This window comes from Leptonychotes weddellii, chromosome X (genome assembly GCF_054177405.1).
Source record: "Leptonychotes weddellii isolate Sample4059 chromosome X, ASM5417740v2, whole genome shotgun sequence".
NCBI lineage: Eukaryota > Metazoa > Chordata > Mammalia > Carnivora > Phocidae > Leptonychotes > Leptonychotes weddellii.
In genome coordinates this window covers 102,562,918-102,584,474 of record NC_138385.1, presented here as the reverse complement: position 1 = coordinate 102,584,474, position 21,557 = coordinate 102,562,918, and positions in this window count along the sequence as shown.

Here is a 21,557-nt window from a genome sequence, read left to right as displayed (position 1 = left end):
AAACTCAACATCACAGGAAAAAAATAAAGATGCAGTAAGGAATAATAGAACCAAAGGTGACTGAGTAGGAGACCTTTAGTTTTTATAGTTAGGTGGGCAAAATGAAAGATACCAATGTATCCCAGTGATTTTCATTTTTAATATGTGCACTAAAAAGAGGATCCAATAATAAAAGCTTTTTGGCAGGGTAAAAATATCAATAGAAGATGGTATAGAGGAAGAAACTAATCAGACTTTTTTGACAGTAAATTCCAGAACACAATATAGCAATAGATAGAATTGTGAGAATAAATGGATATGACATTAGATTTCAATACTCATTTTAAGATACTCATTTATAAGGGTAATAAAAACATGTTCTTAAAGTTTAACAGTCACATTTTTTTGTTGTGAAAGCTACTTCAGAAAATTCTGTAGCGTCTATATATTCATGGTAGATCAAACCACTCATTTATCAAGGTACTTTCTTGACTCCAGTAATACGATTATGGAGATAAATTACATATAGATCCATAGGAATCAAAACACAGAAAAATAATGACAATCCAATGAGGGCTTAATATTTTTGGAAGCTAAAAATTGTGCATAAATCATATTTATTAAATACAGATCTTCTTTGCGGCATCTGGTTGGCTTATTCGGTTGAGCAACCGACTCTTGATTTCCACCAGAGTCATGATCTCAGGGTCATGGTTTTGAGCTGTATTGGCCTCCCCACTCTGCAGGGAGTCTGCTGGAGATTCTCTCCCTTCCTCTCCCTCTGCTCCTCCTGTTCATGCACTCATGCTCTCCCTTTATAAAATAAATAAATAAATAATAATACAGGTCTTCCTTGACTTATGATGGGACTGTGTCCTGATAAAACTCACCATAAACTGAAAATATTCTAAGTCGAAAATGCATTTAATACACCTAACCTCCTGAACACCATAGCTTAGCCCAGCCTACCTTCCATGTGCTCTGAACACTTACATCAGTCTACAGTTGGTCAAAATCGTCTCACCCAAAGCCTATTTTATAATGAAATGTTGACTATCTCATGGAATTTATTGAATACTATACTGATTGTGACAAACAGAATGACTGTCTGGGGACAGAATGTATGTTTCAGCATTACACATTTTCGAACAAGTACATATATTATGGGGATAATTATTTCAATATTGACAAATAAGACAAAATTGCATGGATAATCAAGAGCATAACTTTCAAATCACAGTTTTATCTCTTGTTCATATTTATGCATAAGTAGAACAGAAGAAAATTGTCAGAGAGAAGAAAAGAGGAGGAAAATCATGGGAAAAAAAAATCAATCAATAGACGACAACCCATAACTTGTCATTGTATCAGTTGTTGGCCCTCATGGTCCCTTGGTTACTGGCAGGTGCAGCCTCTGCCCAGGATGACAAGAGAGGAATTGTAGCACATGTCATTGGCCTGGGGAAAGATCCAAATTCAAAATTCCAAGTATAGTTTTTACTGAATGCATATTGATTTTTTCAATTCTTCTCTCTTTGTGTTTCTTTCTGTATAGTTTTATTGCTATACATCAACTTCACTAATCTTTTCTTTTGCAGTGTCTAATCTGCTGTTAACATGCACTGGTGTATTATCTCAGACATTGTAGTTTTCATCTCTTGGAATTCAACTTTTTTTTTTCCATTTTGGGTCGTTTTTAATCGTCAATATAACGAACTTACTTTCTGAACATATGCAATGCAGCTATGATCACTGTTTTAATGTCTTTTTCTTTTGTTTGTTATGGGTTGTCGTCTATTGATTGATTTTTTTTCCCATCATTTTAGAACCAAAGGTGACTGAGTAGGAGTATATCTTTGACAAGGAGCTATTTACTTGGGTAGGAAATACTGGCCCCTTCCATTCATTCATAACTCCCCCTTGGATATAAGTCAATATCTTTTTCATTTGATATCTCCAGAGCTTTATTTTTTTCACATAACATCACTAAAATCAAGAGCCGTACTTGAAACTGATATAATTTCAACTCATGACCATAAACTCTAAAAGCAAATTTATTTTGATCTTATAACACAGAACGTGTGTGCATTGTAATCATGGATGGTGTATTTTTAAATTATGAAACAAGTTTTATCAATACTATTTATATTACTTTATATTTTATAATTGGAAAAGTGCATTTAGGAACTGTCTTTTCAGGTTGGCAATGATCAATTCACTTTATTTTGGTAAACTCAATGAAAATAGTCTTTGCTTCAATGAAAATATTATACTTTATGTTAATGTTTGTACATTTGAAAAATAGTTGTTTACTGGGGTTTTATTCATTCTGTTCTCTCATCTGACATTTTACATTGTTTTCTTTCTCTGGGATCCTTCGGAAATTTTGAGGGGTGTTTTATGGGAGAGAGTATGAGGCTCTGGCTTTTCTTGTTCGGGAAGGTACTACCCATTCTTTTCTTCATAGCCCTGAGAGTGCCCCCGATGTTCTGCTGACCTCCTGTGGCTTACTTATTCTTGAAGTTGTTTATTATGCCTTCAGATCACCAGCTATCTTTCCTTGTCAATCTCTAATTCTGTGATCTTTTTCTCCAATCCCATACTCTATTCTTTGCCCCTCCTCTTGTGGACTGACAATTTACCTTCATAAAGTATCTTGCATGCATTTCACCTTGCTTTGAACTTGGAATGCATTTTCTTTTTTACCCATACTTCTCACCGGGGAACTCAGCCATCAAGTCCCCTGTTATTCTGGCTTAGATCCTTTAGCTTCCATTCTTTACCATGGCTTATTTTTTTCATGTTTTATATTTTGTTCTTAAAACTAAACGATGCCCCCAACCCTCCTGGTGACCACCTCCACACGCTCCCTACCTATAACCACACTCAAATCTGCCTCTCTAGCATTATGTTAACCATGCATTCACTTGGAGGATTTTTTCCACTGTCCTGTTTTCAACCCTAATTAAGACTGAGTTGCTGTTTTCTCCTGTTCAGTCTTATCTCCATAGACCAATTTTCAGTTCCAAGTGCTCCATATGGAGATACATAGCTGCACTTTGGTGGTGGAAATGTAAAATGTAATGTATGTAGCCCTAAAAATCTGGATGTCAAAATTCAAGACAGGTTCCTATATAAAGCCAAGCAAACTTCTTCTGCCCTGACACTTTCTATGCTTGTAAATTCCCCAAAAATTTGTAATAGAGATTCCATTATCTTTTCCTTACTACTTGTCTGAAGTGATGATAAAAATAGGTCTCATTACATGCAAGAAAGTAAGCTGTTATTACTACCAGATGGCTCCCCGTGATTTGCTCTCAATTCACACCAATTTTCTTCAAATTTATGCCCAGCCCTCAACCCCCACCCCATCTTCATGTCTTTATACACCATTACTAGTCTGTAGAACAGCCTTACAAGTTCCACTGTTAATCCTGAATGGTAAACTGAACATAAACATGCTTTTTCAAAACTTTTCTTCTAGTACCATTTTGTAAGAATAATTTTTCAACAGTATATTTTCCCACCTCTTTTAATGTTGGCATCTAAAAATTTTTATGTGCTAAGTGCTGGCAAGGGATTTTATTATCAGCTATATTTACATACAGCTATTGTGTATCTAGATCTACAACCTTTCTATAGAAATATTGGACCAGCAGATTCAGCTTTTGTTGATGAAAAAATGTATATTATATACTGAAACTTGTAAAACCAGTCCTCCCGGTCTGACCAAAAAGCCAAATTGGACCTGTTGTCTATCAAAAAGTGTGATTCCATTTTTCAGTTTGAATAAATGTGTTGATGTTGTGAGGGAAAACTCTCAGTCTTGAGCACTGTTTGAGCGATGAGTCACTTTATCCTCAAGGTGAAGGAAAACAGTGCCATGAGAAGTGTGGAGTGAAAGGGAGATGATGAGGTCTGTCCAGGGAGTGATGATCAGCTTACTGATGCCATTTTTATATTCTGCATGGCACTTGGGGAGTTACGTGGAAGGGGCTGTCTGTCCCAGATCTTTGCTCTGAAAGAACTGAATTTCAGCTGATTCAATCTGAATGTCCCATTGGAAATTCACGCCAACTCTTCCCCTAAGTAAAAGTTCCTAGCATCCTTCTTGTCAACTTGACATCAAAAATGACAGCTCAAACATTACCTTGACTAGATGACCAAGTCAAATTCATAGTAAAGATCAAGGTCATTACCAGTGAGAAGTTAGGGTGCTGGCTTGTACTCAGTGATATGATGTGAACAGAAAGGTCCTTCACCTCTGTGGTCTTTAACCCCTGTCTAGTCATGCGGGAAAGAAATCATGCAATCTCGTAATAAGAAACATACTACAAAATACTTGCAGAGTACTTCTCAAAACTATCAAGGTAATGAAATAGAAGGGACACTTGACAAACTATAAGAGACCAGAGGAAACTAAGGAGACATGCAAACTTAATGCAGTGCAGGATACTGGAACAGAGAAGTACCACCAATGAAATCCAACTAATGTGTGCTGTTTAGTTACCACAAATATGCAATCGCAGTGTTTTTCATTGTTATACGCATATCATAGTTATGTAAGATGCTGACATTAACAGAAATGGGAGAAATGCATGTGCTGGAATTTTCTGCAGTGTCTTTCCAACATTCCTGTAAATCTGAGTTTGTTCTAAAATCAAATGATCATTGAAAAAGCAAACCTTGATTCTTACCTTAGGCATTGCCCTACGTTTTGCAGGTAGTAGCTTCCCATCCGCCTGGGAGTTGTTTCTCTTGTTCCATCATCAAATTGTGACCAGTTGAGTTTCCACGCATCACTTGGGACATTTGTTCTCAAGCTTTGGTGCCACTTAAAGCTCCATGAGTCCAGAGACAGTTGGCTTTTTGCTTTTTTAATTTGGTAACTGCCTTAAAGGATGCACTCTCCTTTTCATTATCACTTGATTAGGGTTCATTCATGACATTGTGTATTCTGTGAATTTGGACAAATGTCTAACGACATGTATCCACCATTACAGTATCATACAGAATAATTTCACTGCCCTAAAAATTCTCGTGCACCAACTATTTTTCTCTCTCTTGCCCCCCAACCTCCTGACAGCCACTGATCTTTATACAGTCTCCATAGGTTTACTTTTTCCAGAATGTCCTATAATCGGAATCAGGCAGTGTGTCACCTTTATAGATGGGTTTCTTTTACTTAATCATATGCATTTAAAGTTCCTCCATGTCTTTTCATGGTTTGGTGGCTTGTTTACTTTTAGTGCTGAAAATATCCCATTGTCTGGATTTAGCGCAGCTTATTTAGCCATTCACCTAATGAAGGATATCTTGGTACCTTCCAAATTTCGGCAATGATGAATAAAGCTGCTATATACATCCATCTGCAGGTTTTTGTGTGGATTTAAGTTTTCATTTACTTTGGGTAAGTACCAAGGAGTGTGATTCGTGTGTTGTGGTAGGAGTATGCTTTAGTTTTGGAAGCAACAGCCCAATTCTTTCAAAGGGTCTCTACCATTTTGCATCCTATTTGCTGTTGAATATACTTTTAAATCAGGACCTTGAATTGCATCTGGTACACAGGATACTAATAAGTATTTGTTCAATACTGAAGGATCAGAAGCACCTGGGCTGTGTATTTAAAGTGTTTATTTCCCAGGCAAATCCTTAGAGACTCTCTGATTCAATAGGTCTGGAATGGGTCCCAGGAATCTGCCTGTATAATCAGTACCCAGGGAATGATAATGTGCATGGTCTGAAACCCACGCTTTGAGAAACACTGCTTGATGAGGTCATTCTGGTAACCTTCCCTCTGTTGCCTTGTCACAGAAGATGGTTTTGCCCACTTCTGAAAAACGGCAGTTCCTCGTTTACCCTATTAACATATCACTGTGTTCTGAGATTGCTACTAGATTGTCTTTAAAATAAAATAGGCTGCTATGCTGGGAGTTGCTTCATGAACTGTGGTTCATTTTTAAAAATATTTTCTTGAATGAAAATCAGTGAGCATATATGTAAATTCTGACTGTAGGATTTTGGGTAAGCATGCAAGACAGCAAGATTGGAAGGGATATATTTTTCATAATATAGAAACGTGAATCTTATTCAAGTATTTGACTATGCTTCCCTGCAACAAATTCAAGACTTTGCACAGATAAAGACCAAAGGAATAATAAATAGTAAAATAAGGCATTCTCTTACATAACCGTATGTAATGCATATGATGAAATCAGAAACTTAACACTGCAATGCAATGATGAAAATCAGGAACTTAACACTGATCCAGTACTATTCTCTATCTAGAGACCTATTCAGATGCTGCCAGTTATAAGAATAATGTCTGATATTATCCCTCAGTGGCTCTGTTTCTTTAGTTGTTGTTTTTTTTTTAATCTCAAATAACTCCTGAATTTTTCCTGTTATGTCACGACATTGGCACTTTTGAAGAGTGCAGGTCAACTGTTTTACTGAATGACTTCATTTTGAACTTGTCATGACGTCTCCTGATTAGGTTCTGGTTATGCCATAAAAAAAAAAAGGACTGGATTTTACAGGCAGTGTACTTTCCCCTTGACTCAAGGTAGGTAGTGTAAGGGAAGATGGATAGCTGAAATGTGTTGGAAAGCTTTCAAGATGAAATTCTGATTTTCTGTAAGGGGAATGATTTTACTGAGGAATAAAAGAATTATGTAGGGTAGGATTCTTTCTTCATTTTATTTGTATCCCAAAGTGAGAGCATAGGGCGTGATATATCACTGAAATGTATCTTTTGGTTTCTTACCTTTTATTTGCCCTCCCTTTGCCCTTTTCCACACCATCAATTTGTTGGGGAAACCATGTCATTTCCGGTAGAATATCTACATTCTAGAAAGAATGCTTATTGCTGTTGTGTTTTAAAATGGAATTCCTCTTAACAAAGTAAAGTGTGCCTGAGTAATAGAGATATCAAATCCTGGGCCAAATTCTAGAACAGTTTCTTAAGCACTTGTCATTTAAGCTTTTAGCAAAAAATAACAGGCATTTGCAAAAATTCGACATGGATTCACTCGACGCATTTTGCAAGGTCCTGTTCATTTCTTTTTCTTAATCCCAGACTGATAGTCCCAGAAAATCCCTTAGTCATAGTATATCTGGTTTTCAGAAAAAGGATTGGCATAAGCTTCCTGTTTGTTTCTAATGATAGCATCCACCTTTTCTTTTGCTCCTCTCATATGTGAAGAACTTTATAAATACCATCTGGATCTCCTGACCCTGCAAATCAGAACTTAGGAGCTAGGCAAACTTAGATACAGTTCTCAGTTTTGCCTCTTTCTTGCTGGGAGAGCTTGAGTGTGTGCATAAACTCCTTGTGTCCCAGCTTCCTTATCTGTAAGACAATGATAATTATTAGATCTGCTTCAGACAGTACACATTTAATGAGGATTAAATATTTTGAAAATTAAGTGCAGGTAAAAATCTTCACATGGTGCCTTGCATGTAGTAAATTCTCAAGAATTGCTATTAGTTATCACTACCCTCATTGTACAGATGACGAGACTGAGGGTCAGAGAAGCTAAATCTCTGGAATAAAATCTTCCAGCTCCGAGGTCCCCTGCCAAAGTCATTTCCATAATACCATGTTGTCTTGTTATGGACAATTGAAAAGAAAGCATTCTGGAAAATAATTTGATTACCCAGATATGTTTCCAGCTGGGTAGCTCCAGAGGTTCTAAGATGAAACCCACCAATGCTGAAAGTAGAGTATGTGGTCTATAATGGTGCTACTGGATCCTTACAACCATTTTAGTTTTGTGAAAGGGAACGTGGCTGAAATTAGGGTCATTTTTCAAATGCAAAATTGAAAGAAACTGCTCTAGATAATGCCATAAAGGAATTAAGATTTTAAAAATACAAATAGATTTAAATAAAAACTTAAGTTTCAGTTGTGAGATTCAGTTATCTATACATGCAAATATCTGACTTATTCCCATAAAAACAAAACTTTACAAATACTAGCTAGATTATCTTTAGATTTTGAACTTGCTGTGAAGTGTAATAGGGGACTTTTGTGCAACACTTTAAACCCCTGTCTGCCCTTCAGGGAGTTCTTTGGTCCAGAGTAGGAGAGATTATGGATTCTGCATATGCTACAGGTCCCAAGCACGAGGATTTAATGAGAGTGATTGGCACTGGAGGCCTCCATGTCTAGGCACTGAGCAATAAAAAACCCCCTCAAACCATGTGCTCTGATGCTAGCCGCTGGGGAACAACCAGAAAGTATGGTTCCATGATGCTCTGTAGAGATCTGCTTGAATTGGCACTTGATGGTGACTCCATCCTCCATCCTCATAACTAGAATAATTATATATGGCCTGTCAAGGATAAGAGAAGCAGACTACAGCATCATCATGGCCATCCAGTGAAGGCATGTCTGAGGGCTCCTCTCCTTCCTCCCTGACTCAATGTCAGAAGAACTTGTGTTGTACTTGGAAGTTACCCAACATAAACATGTTCTTTGTGTGCGTAGTGGATAATAAGACTGTTCCAGCCAATGAAAGTGATAAAGGTAGGGAATTAGACTGAGGTGATGTTATAAGAATAAACTTCTCTGGTGGGCTCAGTCATGTCCCGCCAGGTCCATATGGTGTACCCTGATTCCTAGTATTTGAGAATGAGGCTGTATTTAGGGACAGGGTTTTTAAAGAGGTGATTAATGTAGAATGAGATTATTAGTGTAAGCCTTATTCCAGTATGACTGTGTCTTGATAAAGAGAGTTGAGGACAGAGACACGCACAGAGGGCAGACCATGTGAGGAGACAGGAAGAAGATGGCCATCTACAGACCAAATAGAGAGGCCTCAGGAGGAACCAGCCCTGGCCATGCCCAGATCCCAGACATTTAGCCTCCAGGATGTGAGGACACATTTCTGCTGTTTAAGCTGTCCAGTCTATGGTACCTTTTTTATGAGCCACCTAACACAACTTCTAATGTGGCAGTTTTTATAAACACAGAATGATGCCATGTTTAAAGCGCAATGAGTTTAGGCAAATGGGCATATCAGCTGGTTTGCTCATCGAGTACTAAAGCCAAATGGACAAAATCGGGGAAGCTGTGCTGGAGATGAGTAGTAAAGGAGGCTCTATTCCTGTCCTTCTCCCTCACCTCCTTTCCCCCATACTTGTGGGCTCTAAGGATGTTTTGCAAAGTGTGATAGTCACTGATCTAGAGGACGTGGCTGCAAACTGCACTCTGAAGGCCTCACCTAGCCCCTCAGTTATCAGATGCCTGGGTGCAATCCACTCAGTTGATTTGAGGATCCCCTAAGGCTTCTAATTCACATTTGTAAAATACTACTCTGGATTAGTTTGTTAGGGAAGCCTAATATCCTGGATACATGACTGAGCGATTTCCATCACTAGACCATCACAGACAACATTGCTCATTTGCACAAAGCAGTGTTTTCACCCATGATGAGTGCTCAGAGGGGGAAGATGCTTTTCCCATGAATGAAGGTCACACTAGATCTGAGGTGGTAACAGCTGGAGCACATGCAGTCTTCCATTCATGAGGCCGGTGCATTCCTCGTGAGGGTAAATGTGGATATATTCATCTGGGGACCACCACTACTGAGCCTTGGAGCATCATTGTTGAGTAATACCAAGCAATTTGACTGTCAACAGTAGAAATGTGTAAGTTAATATTCACCTTGGACCTGGGGCAATAGATTAGTCGCCTAGAGTAGCTATTGCCCTGGACTACTGGGACAGGGTGTGCTTCACAACTGTGCCACCCCCTTGGTCCCTAACACAATGGCTGACTCATAAATATTTCTGAAATGGGGACCCATACTACCATGATGAGAAGTTTCCCACAGAATATGTTTCTATTTCAGTCCTATGGGAGGAAAAGCATGCTGTTGATCCTCAGGAAAGTGCTGTATTTCCTCGTAAACCTCTACAGGGATTACATTCTGACTATCAGCTGTCACAGTCCATGATCTACTTTTATGTCAGTAATGGCGGCCCCAAGTTCATGGTGAAATAACACACCTCCCGTAAATGGACAGAGGAGGTGGACTCCGTAATAGCTACTCTTCGGTGTGTCAGCTCAAAAAGGAGACAGGAAATCATAGTGAGATTACGAAGATTGCTTTACGGTGGTGGCCCTGTAATTACCCTAGTAGAACAGTCCCTTCCCATCTCTTGGTTCTCACTGTAAGATCCAAGTACTTGAACTGAACACTCACAGCTGAACTCCGTCTTCCATCAAATCCAATTGAAAATGCCATTTTGTTTGCTCCTCTTTGCAAAAAGGCCCTCCTATCAAGATAGCTCTAATACCTTTGCACTACTTGTGCTGGGAATCAGTTCAGATGAAAGGCTATAATTATATCCATACGAGTGTAGAATGAGGGGTAAGGGGAAAGAGGGATGGAGACAGAAATACCTGCTTTCAAATGCTGCCTTTGGGATAATCACCTTATTTATCTTTGAGATGATTGTGAACAAGCTCAGGTTAGGTAAGGAGGCAAGTTACTATTTATCTGGCAGTACTCAAATTCAGAAAATTCTGGAAATGCATACTTAGTAAGAAACAATCCTATCAAAGTCTCTTTCTCTTCTCTTTAAATTCCAATGATTAAATTTATTAATTTTCAATTTTGGTCAATTTACATCTAGACTTGACTATTTCTAGGCAGATACCTACTGTGAAAAATAAAAAAAGAAATGATGGTTTTGAAGTAGTTAATTGTTTGAATTTGAATATTTTCTTATATAATGCTATGTTCCATCTTGTAAATCACTTAGGAATAGACTAACATGCACGTCTACACACATATATCCCCTTATTATTTATTTAAAAATCTGTCTGGCATTAATGGAAAGATAATGTATAAGGGAAAACAAGGTATTATCTTGTTTTCCATCATAGGAAGGCTATAATTCAATTCGCCGTTTTCAGTATTTTGAGAGGCTGTCATACTCTTTGTCAATATATTGCAATTAAATTCTGTTTCACTGATGTTCTAATTCATTTATACTGTGAAATCTGATGTTTCCTTAATTGATGAATCCTGTATTCATTTGAAATGTACATGAATTACTTTTATTTATATTTGAAGTGCTACCGAGTTTGGATTTTCATTTCCTTAAGTGGAAATCTATGATTTCATTACAACGACAAAAATTTATTGGTTTGCAGTAATGATTGCACATAGGGGTGAATCACTTAGACTTTACACTATCCATAGCTGCGGTAGATTAAAGGTGGTCATGGATTTTGTACAGTTCTCCTCCTCAAATGATGGAGTCCATTTCCCAACCCCATGAATTAGGACTGGCTTCATGGTTTGCTGTCGCCAATAGAATGCAACAGAGTGATTAATGTTTCAAGCCTAGAATCCCAACAGGCTTGCACTTCTGCTCTCTTTGAACACTGTTGCTGTGAACAAGCCCGTGCTAGCCTCCCGGAAGTGAGATAAGATAGGCAGAGGCTGAGGCAACTTTGCTGTCCCAGCTGAGGCCCCAGAAAGTTGACTGATCCCAGAGATAATCACAAGCAATCAACATGAGCCATCTCAGCTGAGCCCTGTCCCAAATTAACAACCCACCGTAATGTGAGAAAATAGATAATTGCTGTTTTAAGCCATGAAATCTTGAGTATGTCACTAATGCAGCAATGGGTAACTGAGACAGTATCCTCTACCAAACATTATCAGAAAATTCATCACAAAATATATCTATATAAAGGCTGATAAAAGATAGTGACACTAAATTCAAACTTCAGCTAATGTAGAAATTACATTTATGTCCTAATATTTGCTCTGTTCTTTGTAGAATAGGTAAGTTATACGTTTTTTTCATCGTAAACTTATTGGTCAGATAAACAAATGTTTTCATGATGCCAAATTTCAAGAGGGATTTGTCTTGTGAACAGTCCATATATAGCAGCTGTGTTAAAGAAAACACAAAGTTTTTTTTTCCTGTCTCATACTAAAAAAGGCAATTAATGAATAGACAAAGGGAATTAGTCAAATGTGAATGCAGTGAATATTTCTGGAGACATACTTTGACAAATTTTCCCACCTAGAATATCTAAAGAATACATAAGATTCACATGGCCCATAAACCACTTTTCACAACCTGTCTCTAATTCCAATTGTTTTATGTTAGCAGTTATGATCTAAATTCAACTCTACACAGTGTGTCCATAGATGCCTTTAATGGGATTGTTCTCGAGGACAATGGAGCTCATGGTCTAGAATTGAAAGAAGGCTCCTTATTTCCGTGGCTCTCAGGATGTCACGTCCTTCCAGACGTTGTCCAACACCCAACTGTTACCGAGATTTCTCTCATGAAATTGTAGCTATTCAACAGTGCATGCATTTATTCATTTCAGACTTCTTATTTTTGTGACTTCAAGCAGGAAGAGAGTATTTTGGCATAGCAAATACCATGTGTTTGTTGTTGTTGGTTGGTTGGTTCAAATTTAAAAGCGTTGGTCTGTTGGTTGTTGTCCATTGGTTGTTTCAAAAGTAAAAGCGTCACTTCATCATATGTAGGTACTTACGGTTTTAAGAATCATGGTCTCACGAGGCAACTGCCAGGATGAATTAGATGTGAAGTGCACCCCATCTAGCACATAACACTTGTTCAGTGAAACAGTGAAAACCATCTGCTGTAAACAAAGCTTTGTAATGTCTACAAAACCATTGTTGAGCTCTTCTTTCTACTTAGAACTTTTCACCAAATTCCAGTGTTCCTTGAGGTATAGAGATTGGCATCATGCTCTCATTCCTTACCCCATCCTGTAGGCATACACTTCATGACGGGACTCTGTAGCTTCTGCCAGCATTGGGTTCAACTCTGTTGGATTGAACTTGGTTTTGCCTGTAGGTGTCAACACCGTGCGACAGCAGAGGTTGGAAAAGCCTGTGCTTTTCTGTTTGCTCCTGCTCATCTGCCCCATCCTGAGAACACTCCAGAGCTAGATAGAGCTGGTTGGGGCCACTATCTCAGCTGACAGCCAGGCAACTGCAGGCTTTTGTGAGTGAAGTCAACAGACAGCCCAAGAACTGCCCATCTGAACCTAATCTAAGTGCCCAACCCACAGCCTCAGGAGCGAAATAACTACATTTTAGTTTAAGCCACTGAGGTGAGGGATGTTTGGTGTGTGACATTATGGTGGTACTAGACACCCGATTTTTTTCTCACGTCTGCCCTTGTTCAGTTGACAACACATTGAAATCACCCCATGAGAATAGAATAGAGAAGAGAATGTGGGTGTTCTTTCCCCCTGGCATGTGGTCATCCGCATCAATCCATAGCAATCCAACCACTGTCTGATTAATCAACTTAAGTTATTATAAATTAGAGAACATCCTCTGCCCCATCTTATGTTAACATGTTAATAATTGTAATCATTATGTTCCCATCAGAGGGACAAAGTTCAATTGTGTTTCAGACCACATGAGATTAACAGCTGCTTCACCAAGATGAAAAGTGGGTTCACAGGTTATCACTTTTGAGGCATGCTTATATTAGTTCATCCTGGCGCCCTCTGGATGAAACAACTGATAAAGCAGGAAAGTCTTTAAAAAAAAAAATATTCAAGTACTCTTAATAACACCAGAAAATTGGCTGAATAATCGACACCAACATAGAATCCGTGTTTTTGGCACTTACATTGTTGCCAGAAGGATAAGGCAATCTAATGGACTTTGGCTGTGGTCTCAAATGTTAGTAGAGCTTGCCTAACGTTGGAGCAAAGGATCCTGGGTTCAAATGCCAGCATGGTAGTTTATCATTTGGAGGAATGTAGATAAGATCTTTAAAATCTCTGAGTATCCACTTTTTCAGAAAAATATGGGGTTATTAATATTACTTCCATAAGAGTGTTGCTTAGAGAATTAAATCCAGAGGTACATTTAGAATGCTTAGCAGAACACCTGGAAGATATTTAACTGTTCAATAAATTATCATTATTATTAAGACTGCTTGCTGCTCATATAAGCCTGAAAATTTGGGAACAGCACTTTATTGAGAATAAAATTAGTGTAGAATCCTGATAAGCTATGCAGAGAAATCATGAATCACAATGTTTGTGATGCAGAGAGTTGCCTCTTTTTGAAAATGGTGCAGATGTTTATTTTTTTATCCTAACAGACTCATGCCCAAGGGATTAGAGGAAGCACAACAAGGATTGAGGTGTCTTGTTTGAAATAGGTTGTGAAGGGGTGCCTGGTGACTCATTCAGTTAAGCGTCTGCCTTCAGCTCAGGTCATGATCCCGGGGTTCTGGGATCGAGCCCCGCATCGCGCTGTTTGCTCAGCAGTGAGTCTGTTTCTCCCTCTCCCTCTCCCCCCTCCGTCTGCTTGTTCTCTCTCTCTCTTTCTCTCTCTCTCTCAGATAAATAAATAAAATCTTAAAAAAAAGAAGAAGAAGAAGAAATAGGATGTGAAAACAATGGGGAAAAAGACCATCCAGAGCAATATTCAGTTAGGCTGATTTATCATATGACTTACAACATGCCAGGTAACATTGCTGATGCTCCCAAATCAACAGTGATTTTTGGAGTTACATGAAGAATTTCAGAACTTTGAAATCACCAACTTTTGGTATATTTTAAAGAACAATTCCAATGATAAAAATAATTATACTTTAGGAGAAAATCTGACAGTACAGACAAGTGAAAAGAAGAAAAAAATAGAAATCTCTGTTTTTCAGAACATAAATGTTTTGGTGTATTGTCTCCCAATCTTTCTTGACGTTTAAAGGAGAACCACAAACTAAATTCAAAAGTACTTCATAGAAACTTGTTGTTGTTGTTCTTTTTTTTTTCTGAAAAAAGAAAATAAGGTGTTACTTCATAGTCTCTAATAGAGGAAACTAAACAATGAATTCTGAGATTCCAAAGACAACATTCCATTAAAATAACAAAGTTCGGGCGCCTGGGTGGCTCAGTTAGTTAAGCGACTGCCTTCAGCTCAGTTCATGATCCTGGAGTCCTGGGATCGAGTCCCGCATCGGGCTCCCTCCTCAGCGGGGAGTCTGCTTCTCCCTCTGACCCTCCTCGCTCTCGTGCTCTCTGTCTCTCATTCTCTCTCTCGCAAATAAATAAATAAAATCTTTTAAAAAATAAATAAATAAAAAATAACAAAGTTCTTGTTTGTACCCTTGGAATTGCTGTAATAGAGCTTGACATTTCTGAATCCTTGTTCTACTGAAAGGTGAGAGGAAACTGTAAGCAGCGTCTAACAAAAACAAAATTATATTAGACGACCCTATATTAGTAGGTTGGAAATATGCTGATGAAATAAAATCAACAGTATTTTGAGTAAAATATAGAAGTATATTTTCTGGTGTCTCTGCCCCCCAAAAAAGCCCATCTCTGGAATTTGCTTTGGTTTTAAGTTTATGGGCGCTCTGATTTAAGGAAGGGATATTTTAAAATGATCTCATAACACTTCATATCAACATAACCCATGAATCATTATGGTAGAAACATACTTATTTCCTGATACCGATTTTAACTAGTTACGTAAGAATTGACTTTTAACTTCATAGTTACACCAGAGTCCTTGTAGGTTATGGATCCAAAAGGGGGTTGGCTGCAATAAAGTCTGCCTGTAGCTAGAAGGCTGTTGGAAAGCTACATGGGTAATTGCCCTTTCAGGATTTAAAGTTGGCTGTGTATCCTGGCTTGAAGTAGATGTCCTGAATTGAAGTGAATCTCTTGGATTCTTTGAAAAACTACATCTTTCCATGGACTCATATACTCTGGGTCATCGAAGACCTTCCTGGGTGTCTTACCTGATTGACAACCACCCATCAGCTCAATGATCCAGCTCTGAATATGCATATGTGCTTACATGGTTCTGGACCTGGCCATACACAGCCCAGGACAAGGAAACCTTTAAGGAGATAAAAGAAATTGCTAGCAAACCACTTCTGTGACCCTGGACCTAAGCCATATTAAGAAAAGAGAAGCCTATTTATCATCTCTACCACCTGCCCCTTGCAGAGGCCACAAAATGACTGAGAAGAATCTTGCAGTGCACGTGCCAAACACATGAATTTCCCTTTCGATTCTCTGTAAAGCTGATTTCTAAAGATACAATAGGAAATAACAGAGTGATGAATCAGTGCGTGGCAGATCCATAAGTCTTAACACAGAGGAATGACTGGTAGCCTGCCAGTTGATGGAGGAATTCCCCTTCAAATTATTGCTTTAACTCAGATTTACAAACAGATCTTAAAAATACAGAGGGGGAGGTCCCAAATCACCACCTTTCAAAGTTAACAACCAGAGAACTCATCATCACATTTTTCTTTCCTAGAAAAGAACTCCTTTTTGCCACGTATTAATTGAGTACTTACTTGAGTCATTATGTCTTTGCTATCAGCATGTCATGATTTTGGCACTTCCTAATTGGTGCTCACCCACTACATTGAAATTTCACCATTTTTTACTTCAATCAGCCAGATGACTGATTTTCTCTACAAATATATACAAGCATTAAAACTATGAGTTGATAGCAGTGATTTAATGGGATTTCTCACACCACATACCAGGGTTTCAGTAAGGAACCCCATGTTTTATTTCCAGAGTGTGCTGTTTGCTCACTGCAGATGGATGAGTGAAAAAGAAACGTGACCACTTCCCTTCCCACAAATTACATTGCTTCCATAGCTGACTCCTCTATTTTGTTGTTTTTATTGCTATTGCTGTGCTCACCCTAAAGGAAAGATTTTAGTATGAAAGGAAAGTCTGGGTCTGGGCTTTGAAAAAGTATGTGGAAGAAGATGGTGACAGTTGTGTTCATTGTAGCATACGCATCATGGGGTGTCAATGACCAGGCATCAGCCCTTTACAGATATGAGATCTCCCAACTTACTCGTGTTCTAGCAACCTCTTTTGGGGTTTTCAGTGTCCTCCTTGCCCCACAATTTAAAGGCAATCATGATTAAATGGGGGACTATCTGGGATACTTCCATGCATCAAGTGAGGTGTTGACAAAGTGTTATTAGGCAGCATTGGAACAGGTGGAGTTCATTAATCTAGAAAAGGCAACATTTTTTTTTTAAACTTTAGTTTCTTTTAGAGAGAGAGAGAGAAAGAGCATGTGTGAGCAGAGGGAGAGGGAGAGGGAGAAAGAGAATCTCAGCAGGCTCCACACTGAGCACAGAGCCCAGCACAGGGCTCAGTCTCAGGACCCTGAGATCATGACCTGAGCTGAAATCAAGAGTTGGATGCTTAACCAACTTGAGCCGCCAGGCATCCTTAGAAAAGGCAGCATCTTGATGTTGAAATAATTGAAAGTCGCAAGGTGGAAGAAATTATTGTAGGCTGTTGGTTTCCAGAGGGCAGATCTAGATCTCAGAAGCATAAGTTACTAGGAGGCAGAGATAACAAGAGACATTAAAATATGCTAGGTGTGAGAATTCTAAATATGCTACTGTTTCTGAAAGAACATTCATTAATATCATTATGATGTATATTGAGTTTTCCAATCATATAGGTGTTTCCTCATAATAATAATTTTATTGCCTTTCATTTTGTCGCCTCTTAAGACATGTTCAGTAAGTACTATTATTGTTATTCCTGATGTCGGTATTCTTATTATCAATTCAGAGTTTTCCTAGATATTAATAAAGTCTTGGTAGACACATCATATATCACTTGCTCACTTCATTATTGTCTGTACAAAGCTTATTCCTGACACTCCATTAATGCCTGTTCAGTAATAAATAAAAGCAACCCATTGCAAGCAACATACTCTTTTTGGGTCTGATGGTTGAATAAGTATAAAAAGACACTGGAAACCATGTAGAGAAAGCAGGATATAATTATATTAGGAACCACTGTGAAACAGTCACTAATATTGTGCAATACCTTTATTCCCGACAAGAGTTTTTTGTAAATCAAAGGAGGCCTGTTGCCAACATGCACTGTGTATTGAAAAATGGAGACGTTCACAAAGATATCAGCTGGGTCCCTCAAGAGGGGCCCAGGTGCTTCTATTTAGATGTGTCAGACACCATGAAACCCCCAAATGACTTTTAGAAGAACAGGGTTAGAGCTACAGATGTGTCATTTTAATCTAAGAGGAAATGCAAATCCTTTTTTCCTTTATTAAAAATGTGTGTGATGTAGAAAGATTTCCTTACGTAACTAGATACCGAAGAGCAAAGACTATTTGATAGACAAGTATTTGGGTTTGGGTGAGTTAGTTTATAGTTTCCATTGGTTATGAGTCTGCTAGTTCATATATTAATCTGGGTATGAATAAGCAAGTCTACAGACTTCACTGGATTTGAATAAGCTAGTTGACAGACTCTATTGGGTATGGATAAGCTAGTCTGTAGACTTCAGTGGTTATCAATAGCTAGTCTACAGACTCCATTGGGTATGAACAAACTAGTCTATGGGCTTTACTAGGTTTAACTAAACTAGTCTATAGACTCCAGTGGATATGAGTGAGATAGTCTATAGATTTCAGTGGATATGGATAAACCAGTCCACAGAGTCCAATCAGTATTGATAAGCTATTCTATAGACTTCACTAGGTATAAGTAAACTAGTCTATAGACTCCACTGGGTATGGGTAAGCTAGTCTATAGACTTCACTGAATATGGATAAGGTGGTCTACAGACTCCATTGGGTATGTGTAAAGTAGTCTACATTGTCCATTGAGAATGGGTAAGCTAGTCTACAGACTTCACTCCATATAAGTAAACTAGTCTGCAGAATCCATTGGATTTAGGTAAGATATTCTATAGGCTTAACTGGATTATGGATAAGCTAATCTATGAATCCATTAAGAATGGATAATCTAGTCTATAGACTTAACTGAGTATGGATAAGCTAGTCTACAGACTCCATTACGTTTGGGTAAGCTAGTTTATAGACTTCCCTGGGTGGTATGTGTACAGTAGCCTGTGGACTTCTTTCGTAGAAATAGAACTATTTACATGGGGGGCAAATGCACAAGTGAACTTGACAAAGTGTCACGGATGGGCCAATACTCTTGAGAACAAAGACCTGGATAAAATATCATCAGTGTTTTCCACTGAGTACAGGCTTGCCTCTGTTTTCCATGTGTTCTCACAATCACGAGTACAAAATTAAGTGAAGTAGAACAACCTTGTAACTAGTGCTTGCTCATTGTTTAGGAATCAGAACCACAGGCTACTTCCTGATGTTGCTTCTAGTAGCAAGTAATAGTAATAATAGAGATGACAGTAATATTATTAAGTCATTGTGAGAAGTCCTTTGGCTGATGGAGTCTCAGATAAAGTTTTCTGAATGTGTGTTTGGTTAGAGAATGATTCTTAGAACTCAGAATGATTAATAGTGTCGAGGGTTTAGAAATACCTAAACAGTTTGTGACAATCATTTAGATGATTTTAAATAAGCATACAACGAATTCAGAGCTTTTAATAGAAGACAGAGGCAAATTTAAATACTCAGCTACCTCTGTAACATAGGTATTCTACCAATTTAGTTTTAAAATATCTGTAATAATTTGATTAATACATTTCTAATATTGATAATTATAACTAGAGAGCAAGTAATGAATTAGACATTTAAAAGTCACACATGCTAAAATTTTAATTATGTGAGTCATAACAAAAAGTCATAATAGGTTGAAATTAGTCTTTCATTGATAACATGTCAGTGATACTTTAGCTCACGGAATTTTTTTCGTAATTTTTGCTTCTCTGTCACTAATTGTTTTCTCTGACAAACTGAGTAAAAGAATATTAGACATAATAAATGTGAAGAAACTATTTGGATCATTGTCAGGGTCTAAGAAAAAGTCAGGAAAATCTGAATGTTTATTTTCTTTCTCACAAATGATTCCTAGTAATGAAGTGTGTTCCTTGGCTAAGCCTTGTTAAAATGACAGGTTATTTACACCTCTGTTTTAGATGGGTGTCGTCATGGCATTTTAGACTCTCCAGTTTTTAAGTTTTGAGACTTTCTAATTGTGTAAGCAACCAGGCTGTGCAGTCCATAACAAAAGGCAGGGATAATTCAGATGGTAGAGTTTATAATACAGCTGAACAAGGGCTTTGTTTTATATAAAACTGCATCCTGGACTGTTTAGTAAACAGAAATTATTATTCTTTTACCTGCTGCAGAAAGATGGAAGTTGTTTAAAATACAGTATACCTATTACATATTGGAATTAAGCGTCTTTTAGAACATTAAAATATCCTAGGGATGGAGAGAGTCCAAATCACTGGACTCATTTCATGGTTTCACTGAGCCCTGACAGATCAATTTAATATGTGAACATCATTAACGTCAACATTTCTCATGCAATTTAAGGCTCCCACCATATAATATAGGGACAAAGTCCCGATTTGGACTTGGAAAGATAGTTAAGAAAAACCATTAAGATTTAAGAATAGGAGGGGTGCCTGGGTGGCTCAGTCGTTAAGCGTCTGCCTTCGGCTCAGGTCATGATCCCGGGGTCCTGGGATCGAGCCCCGCATCGGGCTCCCTGCTCAGCGGGAAGCCTGCTTCTCCCTCTCCCACTCCCCCTGCTTGTGTTCCCTCTCTTGCTGTGTCTCTCTCTGTCAAATAAATAAATAAAATCTTAAAAAAAAAAAAAAAAAAAGATTTAAGAATAGGAGAAATTACAGTGGTCACTGAAGTAGTATGAAATATTCTAGAACATTCTCCATTTTTAAGCTACCAGATACTTATTATGGAGTGAAGTTCACTACAAATGTGCTGGGCAGGTTTAGATTATTGTTTCAGAGCTCAAGTTTGTATACTTTATCCAATATATATGCAGAATCTATAGAGACACAGCTCATTTTTATCCCCAGCCACCTTTCTACCATCTTGTTTCTTGTGAAGAAGTTGTGACGGCAACACGGAAATCCATTGGACATGGACTGTCCCTGACTTTTAGGCACTTAGTCCTAAAATAACGCTTCCTTTTTGGTCTTTTCCATATGTAACAGGAACATAACTTAGGGCTATTTAGAACCAAATGTGCTTTCTCAAATACAAAGACTGAAGGCATTCATTTTACGCAAATTATCATAAATACTGCCATAAAATTTTTCAAAACTAATCTTTTTATCTCTAATATTTTCTACTGCAAAGAGTATGTTTTTAAATCATATTACAGGGGGCACCTGGGTGGCTCAGTCAGTTAAGCGTCAGACTTAGGCTCAAGTCATGATCCCAGGGTCCTGCTCAAGGGGGAGCCTGCTTCTCCCTCACCTCCCCTTCCCCCCTCTCCTTCCTTCCCCTCCCCTCTCCACTGCTCATGTCTCTGTCGCTCTCTCTGTCTCTCTTAAATATATAGTATCTTTAAAAAATAAAAAGTAAATCATATTACAGGTCTTTGGACTTGTAATCAAGTCATCAAAAGAATGCATCCACAAAGGATTTGACTTTAGGCACTTTTGATTGTGTCTATTAAAAAAAATACTAAGATAGAAATTTGAAATTCTTTTAACTTCATCTCACTAGTGTTTTAAATGGAAGTATGAGGGGCGCCTGGGTGGCTCAGTTGGTTAAGCGACTGCCTTCGGCTCAGGTCATGATCCTGGAGTCCCGGGATCGAGTCCCGCATCGGGCTCCCTG